At 40.9% G+C, this 8,742-nt stretch overlaps 1 pseudogene; it reads right to left on the bottom strand.

Annotated features, from left to right (window-relative positions):
* Nucleotides 1–1,977: 1,977 nt before the first annotated feature.
* Nucleotides 1,978–2,842, bottom strand: LOC102257906 (annotated as a pseudogene).
* Between the last annotated feature and the right edge of the window lie 5,900 nt (nucleotides 2,843–8,742).

Below are 8,742 nucleotides of genomic sequence, written 5' to 3' on the forward strand. Positions count from 1 at the left end.
AGTAAGAGATCAACCAAAGGACTTGTATGCATGCATATGAGCATAGCCAATGGATACAAATGGGGGGCAGTGAGGGCATGTGCTGGGGGTTGGGAGGTGCCGGGGAGAGGTCATTGGGGGAAAAAGGAGACTTACATAATACATTAAATAATAAACAACTTAAATTAAATAAATAGGTAAATAAATACAATATACTTTAATCCCATCAAACTAATATATTCCTTATGGTTTTTACCCTAGCTGTTCCCTGTTTGGACTCCTTTTATATTGATACTTAAAGTTTGATTTGTATCAATTGTTGTTTTTTTTCCAGTCACCTGCAGTTTAACGTGGAGTTCATAGTTATTCAGACTTTTGTCTTAGTTGTTTAATTCAGTGCCTGGAACACAGTAAGTATTCAACAAATATATTGGGCATAAATATGAGTTTTGGTATATTTTTCAAGCAAAAATCTATAATGCATAAATAGATGTAGGGACAGTGATTCTATTCCAAGAGCCATGGCAGAAATTAAAATTTCCTTTCTCTGGCCTTTTTTCTAATCCCTTTTCCACACAGTAGCCAAAGTAAACTTTTTCAAATGATTTTTTTTGTTTGTTTCATTCCCCTACTTTAATTCTTTAATGATTTCCCATTATCCTCAAAATAAATGTGTTATTGTTTTACAAAAATTTACTGAAAGCTATTAGTTTTCTATCCTATATAATAAAAGGGTAATATGCAAATCAACCAAACAGCGAATGACTGGTTGCTAAGATGTGCTGACCACCAGGGGTCAGATGCTCAACGCAGGAGCTGCCCCCAGCCCACAAGCCCTGATCACCCGAATGGAAATGGGGAACTGGGGGTGGGTGGCGGTGGGTGCAGGTGGTACCAGGCCAAGGCCCCTGCCCTGCTGGTCTCCCCACACAAAGAGGGCAACCCATGGCAAGGAGCAGGGCCAGTGAGCGGGTGGGAACGGCCAACCTCTCAGTCCGTTCCCCTGGCCTACAGGCATTGCCCAATGGTGAACAGGGAACCGGGGGTGGATGGCAGTGGGGGGGCATGGCCAGCTGCCAACAGCCGGGGTAGATGGCCCTGATCACAGGCCAGTCCTAGGGACCATACCTATGCATTGATTTTGTCCACTGGGCCTCTAGTTTATATATAATAAATTATCATAAACTTAGAGACTTAAAACCACACCCATTTATTAGCTCAAAGTTCTTTAAGTTAGAAGTCTGGGCACTGTGCAGCTGGGATCTCTGTTCAGAGTACAAGAAAGCTGAATTCAAAGTGGCAGCTAAGCTGAGTTCACATCTAAAGTTTCTGTGGAAAATTTCCTTCAAAGCTTATTCTTGTTGGAATAATTTAGTTTCTTGTGGTTGCAAAACTACTGTAGAACTGTCTTCTTCCTGTCTGTCAGCTAGGGGCCACTCTTAGCTCCCTTCACTTTATGCTGGCAGTATCACATAAAAGAATTATTGTTTGTTTTATTTTGCTTTACTATATTTTATTGATATAAATACAACGTATTTCATAAGCACCAGCTACCATTTTACCACTACACAAGAAAAACAAAAGTCGAAAGTATTAAATAATGTGAAAAGTAATTACAGAAATGCTTTCACTTCCACAAAAGTCGTCTCTAACAGCATCTTGCATACTTTGTATAATTTGCTTGTAATTGGTCTGATAGATGAAATGAAACAAAGTTGAATTTATTCAAACTTTTATTTCTCAGTGGAAAATGCTCTTTTCATCAGAGGTGGTTGAGTTTTCCCGACATCAAACATCATTTCCAAAGGTGGGTTATTAAGAGAACACCAATCAGGAATACGGCCTGTCTGATTGTAATATTCCTTTGAGACAGAACGGCTGCCCAGTATGTCTTGCAATGCTCCAAAAATAGCTCCTGGATGATAAAAAATATTTTTATAACTAAGATGAAAACTTTTACTAGAAAATTTTATGTACACACACACCCACTTCATTATATTATAAGACAGAAAGTACCAAATACCTTATTTCTGCAAGCAATCTATGGATAAATCCTGGCAACATAGATGTGCAACCTATGATTACCAAGTTCTCTGCTAATTGCTTCCTGGTGTCTATTGGGCACTGCATAAGGGAATCCAATATTAAAGTGGCAAAGGATTTCTCTTCATTATCTTGTTCAAAAAATTTCCACAACCGAATCCCTGATTGATCCAAGGACATGTAAAATCTTTTCTCCATCTAATGGGTAGTCAACATTTGGGGGTGGTGAGGGACGCTCAGTATTCCCATCGATATTAAATTTTGCTGCTTGGATTTTTAGTCCACATTTCAGATCACTTACAAAGCAAGTGCACACTTTAATGTCCTCTAAGACACCTTCTGGAATTGAACCCATCACAGAGGGAAGGCTCTGTTTTGTAGCAGCACCTGTGTCAACAGTACATTGCTCCAATAGTTGAGTTTTCAACTCCCTGTGCAGAGCTTTTCCTCCTAGGGGTAGTGCTCCCCAGCAATTTAGTATTGGGATTCCTTCATATATAGGTAACACCAGGCTTTCTCTATATCCACAATCCAGGACCATAGCAGAGTTTATCCCAAGTGTCAGAAGAGTCATTAGATGGCTTGGAGCAAGCAAGATAGACAGAACCTCAAAATACTTGAAGAGAACGTGAGTGAGTGTCTCTCTGAAGTGGGAAGGACATAGTACTGATTCAATAACCACGACTCAGCGATCTCTGGGATTCACCAACAGATGTCTGAAATACAGTATGTGGATAAATTCCTTTAGGTAGAAATATAATTCTTCTGTATTGATATTATATTGAACAACTTTGATAGGCTTAGGCATGCCAGCTTTTTTTATTTATACTATTATTTTATTTTTTTAATTGTTTTATTGCTTAAAGTATTACAAAGATTATTACATATGTCTCCTTTTTTTCCCCACCCTTGACAATCCCCTGGGCTCCCCTACCCCCCAGTGTCTTATGTCCATTGGTTATGCTTATATGCATGCATACAAGTCCTTCTGTTGATCTCTTACCCTCCCCTCCTGCCGCCCAACCCTCCCCGGCCTTCCCGCTGTAGTTTGACAGTCTATTCAAGGCTGCTCTGCCTCTGTATCTATTTTTGTTCCTAAGTTTATAATGGTCTTTATTATCCATAATGGTAAGAGTTCCTTCTTTTTTACAGCAGCATAGTATTCCATCGTGTAGATGTACCACAGTTTTCTAATCCATTCATCTACTGATGGGCACTTAGGCTGTTTCCAGATCTTAGCTATGGTAAATTGTGCTGCTATGAACATAGGGAAGCATATATCCTTCCTGATTGGTGTTTCTGATTTCTTGGGATATATTCCTAGAAGTGGGATCACTGGGTCAAATGGGAATAGGAGGTTTCATTTGCATCTTGGGCAGAAGCAGTCTACCTTAATTGATGTCAGATACTTCTCTTCTTCATCAGTAATATTTACCAGACTCTAGATTGTGACCAATGGGACCCTTTGAATTGGGATCCAGGAAAGATTATTTGACCTATGGATTATAGGCTTTAGCATAAAGTATTAAAGAGTTATAGAATCTGGTCATACTACTATGAGAAAACAAGGTATCATCAGAAGGTTGTATAAATTTTTCCTTTTAAGAAATGAAAGAAAATCAAGTTTTAGCTTTACCTTACAGTATTGATATCAGAACTTATTTTAAATTCTTATAACAATTCAAATTTTAGCAAACTTGACCACAAATGTAAAATTCTCTTTATCACTTCAATTTTTTATACATTTAGTTTGTCTATCATAACCAGAAGTTCTAGCTTAGACAAAATTACTCCAATTTCCCTTAAAATAATGTACCTCCACACCTTATACCTTCATCCACCAAAACCACATTCTACTTTTCTTGCATACAAAGTTCTTTCCCTTATTATTTCTAGTAACTTTAATTACATATATTAATTAGAATCCTTACAAACATTAATTTCTATTAAAAACTAGGAGGTTAGCATTTGTGAACTGTTACATTAGCATTTTGTGAACTAACAGATGTATATTTTTTATAAGTTCTAGAAACATGTGCTTTTCAATAGAAAATTGCTCAGCGTGGAAAAATAGACTCAAGTTTATCTTTAGTTTTTCTGCAACAGGAAATCAAGCCTGGATGACCCTATGTTCAGTAATTAATGCTTTGATATTTTACCTTATTTGTAAATGATCTAGGTATTTAATGACTACCCCTCATTTAATTTAAAAATTTAAGTGCAGGACAATTCTATTAACGAAGTCCATATAATTTATAATATATGCAATCATTTTGAGAGATAGGCAAGGTTTGGGAGGTTAGCAAAAAGGTCAGATGAACTTTGAACTTCTAGTCACACCTTTTGATCTTAAACATTTACAAGACAAAAACAATTGTTTCCAGTTACCCAAAGAACTGGATTGTAATCACAGGAATAAATAGGCTGATCTGTCTTTACAACTACGTGTTATCCAGTTTGTTTACTTTTCCCTCTGAGTACAATTTTCATTTTAGCTTACTTAGTACAGAAAGTAAAAAAAAAATATTACTATCGGGCTCTCAATATCAGTTTCCAATTTGACCAAATATTTTATCATAAAGTTATTAAACTCTATTAATTTTCATTTTCATTTATTTTTGCTATTTTAAGGGAATAATGTAGCAGTTTACCAGGAAATCCATCAGAGTTCTGTCAACTCTGTTAAGGGTCCATACTTGGGACACTTAAGTTGATATTGAAAAATTTTCATAAGTCCTGTGAAAACAATCCCCTTTTTAGCATTTCAGTTGATTTCAAATGGGACATCAATTTCTGGATCAGTGTTTTGATAATGGACCCCTAGGGAGGTACAAAACCTTCCTGTTATTTTGTGTCTTGCTCCAGCATTCTTTCAAAGTGCTCAGCTATAGTCACCAGTTCAGTCAGGCCTGTGACCTCATATCTTATTTTCTGAATTCTTTAAATCAATTCACTAATCTCAGAATATAATACATTTACAAAGCAGTCTGAATTGCCTTAAATAAATACTGTATGGAATCCCAAATATTGTCAAAATGAGAGCTTCCAAATGGGCTCTAAAGTCTACCACAGATTTTTCTTTTTGTTTGCAACAGAATAATAAACCAAACGATGTTCACAGGTAAAACTCTAAGAATTACTTGCTACATTACAAGCCCTTTCAAGTCAAAGATCTTCAGTATCATCCTTGTGGTTTTGCCATTTTCTTCCTGCATCTTTTTTTTGGGAAGAAGGGTTTCCCCAAGTCCTACCAAAATGTGTAAAAGCTGATGAAGATTTGGTAGCCTGCAGTTATAAGCCCTGATAACAACTCTATATTGTTCAAAAAATGTTTTGGGTTCCACCATAGGTTTAGGATTTTTTTTTACTAGAGCTCTTGGTGTCGTTTTTTTTTAAATATATATTTTATCTATTTCAGAGAGGAATGGGAGAAAAATAAAACATCAATGTTGAAATAAAATAATTGATCAGCTGCCTCCTGCATGACCCCTGGGTTTCGAGCCTGCAACCCAGGCATGTGCCCTGACCTGGAATCAAACTGTGACCTCCTGGTTCATAGGTCGATGCTCAACTAGTGAGCCATCAAGGCTGGGCCTTAGTGTAATTTTTGACTAAGGAGTTAAAGACACCTGAAAAGGCTTGTCTGCAGCTTTGAGTAGTTTTATTTTAAATGGTAATTTTAATAGTCTCCTTTTATTGAATTTATTGGGGTGACATTGGTTCAAAAAATCATATAGGTTTCAAGTGTACAGCTCAACAAAACATCACCTGCACCCTGCATTGGATGCTCATCATCCAAAGCAGTCTCTTTCCATCCCCATTCATCCCCTCTTTGCCTACCTCCACCTACCACCATCCACTTTTCCTTCTGACTATCACCATACTGTTGTCTGTGTCTATGTGTAACCAATCTTCTATATCTCTACTAATAAAAGAGTAATATGCTAATTACACCAGATGTCTTCCAGACGACCTTCGGGATGTCCTCTGGACAAAGCCGTGGCTGTGAGGGTCAAGGCAAGCCACCAAGGCTGGGAGGGCCCATCACAGAGCCCTGGCTGGTTTGGCAGGGCCTCCCTCCGGCAGCATTGATCACAGAGCCCTGGCAGGGCCTCCCTGTGGTGGTGATGGGGCCCATCGCAGAGCCCTGGCTGGGAGGGCAGGGCCTCCCTTTGCTCTGCCATTGATCCTAGAGGCCCAGAAGGGTGGGCAGGGCCTCCCTGTGGGCGGGGATGAATGGCAGAGACCAGGATGGGTGGGAAGGGCCTCCCTCTGCTCTGCCATTGATCACAGAGCCCAGGCAGGTGGGCAGGGCCTCCCTGTGGGCAGCAATGAATGGCAGAGCCCAGGACGAATGGGAAGGGCCTCTCTCTGCAAGGCATCCATCTGGGGGACCCCATAATCCATTGCCCCATAGGGGGAGGCCCAGGCCACCAGCCAGCGACACTGTGGTGGGTGGGCAGGGCCTTCCAGCTATCTCCCCTCAGAGGGAGGCCCAGTCCAGCCAAGCAATGGCACCCTATGCCTTTTGCCTGCAGAGGGAGGCTACCCGTGGCAGAGTGGAGGCAGTGCCGCACAGATGGCAAGCAGTGGCAGCCTCAGGGTGGGGCCAGCTGCCTGCAGCCGTGTGAATGAAAGCCCCAATTGGCCCCTTCCCCCACCAACCCCCCCCAATTGCCCCCTCTCACTCCTGACCCTGACAGTAGGGAGGAGGGATCTTAATTCCAACTGTCCCTCCCCCGGCCTTCCTTGACCTCAGAATATCTGAAGACCAACTATTGTCACAATGTACCTCTGAAGCCAAAAGAAAGCAGCATTGTCAACAGAAAATGTCTGAAGACCAACTATTGGCACAACGTATCTCTGAAGCCGGCATCATCAATACAATGTATCTGAAGACCAACTATTGGCACAACATAATTCTGCAGCCGAAAGAAAGCATTGTCCTCAACAGGATATGTCTGAAGACCAATTATTGGCACAACGTACCTCCGAAGCTGAAAGAAGCCAGCATTGTCATCAGAATATGTCTGAAGAACAGCCATCGACAAGTACTACCAATACTGGTAGGAACTGCCTTCCCAGTGAAAATGAAGTAAATGAGGATACAATTATCAAACATAGTTGTGGTGGAATGACTGTTACATGTCAATTTTGCCTATCACTAAATTTCTCCAATGAAAATCCATCTGATGAAAAATTTACTCAATGTTGTAGCAAACGTAAAGTTTGTCCAAATGATATACATTTCCCAGAATACCTGGCATATTTTTAAAAAATAATGATAAATGAAGATTCTGACAGTAAAAATTTCATGGAAAATATTTGTTCGATAAATAGTTCTTTTGCTTTTGCTTCAATGGGTTGTTCTGATTAGAAGAATGTATTTGTCCCTGTCTGACATTGGCCTCCCATTTAAATTAATTTGAAGACAGTTTCTCATGATGCCAGCATTTGCGATGACTATTAATAAATCACAAGGACAAACTCTAGACAGAGTAGGAATGGTCTTACCTGAACCCGTTTTTAGACATGGTCAGTTATATGTTGCTTTCTCTCGAGTTTGAAGAACATGTGATGTTAAAGTTTTAAATACTTCATCACAAGGGAAATTAGTCAAGCACTCTGAAAGTGTTTTCACTCTTAATGTGGTATACAAGGAGATATTAGTCATTGTTTATCAGTTATTGTTTGTATCAATGTTGTTTTATATCATGTTTTTGTTTTTTTTATATAATTTTTTTTTTGTTTTCATATAATGTTGTTATTGTTTATTTATTAATAAATTTATATATTATTTTCATATACATTTTACTAATTTTCTTTCATCTCTGACACTTCTATTATAGAGTGTCATTGTCAATCGTGAATTTACACTTCTATTATAGAGAAAGGGCAAATAGCAATATTAAAATATTTCCTCTAATTAATTTCCACTTAATGTGCACAAATTTTGTGCACGGGCCACTAGTAATACATAAAGAGCTGATATGCAAATTGTCATCACACCCTCATGCTGTCATGCCGTAACAGCTGAGACACTCAACACTGGGGAGAGAGGAATGGGGACCAGCCAGGCTGCGGCCCGGGAGAAGGACAAACTGCCCACCCCACAGTCCCAGGTACCAGCGGCTGCACCTGTGCCTGTGGCCTGGGAAAGGGACAAGCCACCTGCCCCATGGTCCCAGATGCCAATGGCTGGGGCTGTGGCCTGGGAGAGGGACAAGCCCCCCTCCCTGCTGTCCTGGACACCAGTGGCTGCGCCTGTACCTGCAGCCCAGGAGAAGGACAAGCCACATGCCCCACAGTCCCGGGACCCCCCCCCCCCAACCTGGGCCCAAATTTCATGCATTGGGCCTCTAGTCTATATAATAAAATCCTAAGAGACCATTACAGTGGAACAACCAGAATGACGGGTTGTTATCATGCACACTGACCACCAGGGGACAGACACTCAACACAGGCACTGCTCCCTGGTGGTCAGTGCGCTCCCACAGGGGGAGTCCCGCTCAGCCAGAAGCCAGGCTCATGGCTGGAGAGCACAGCAGCAGTGGTGGGCGCCTCTCCCGCCTCCATGGCAGTGCTAAGGAGCAGTGAGCCAAGAGCTAAGGAGCAGCAAGCAGGTGGGCGGTAAGGAGTGAGGGGTCCCAGGCGAGAGGATGCAGGCTGGGCTGTAGAATGCGCCCCCCCCCCCCGCTCCCAGTGCATGAATCTCGTGCA

Source organism: Myotis brandtii, unplaced genomic scaffold (assembly GCF_000412655.1).
Source record: "Myotis brandtii unplaced genomic scaffold, ASM41265v1 scaffold8551, whole genome shotgun sequence".
Classification (NCBI taxonomy): Eukaryota; Metazoa; Chordata; class Mammalia; order Chiroptera; family Vespertilionidae; genus Myotis; species Myotis brandtii.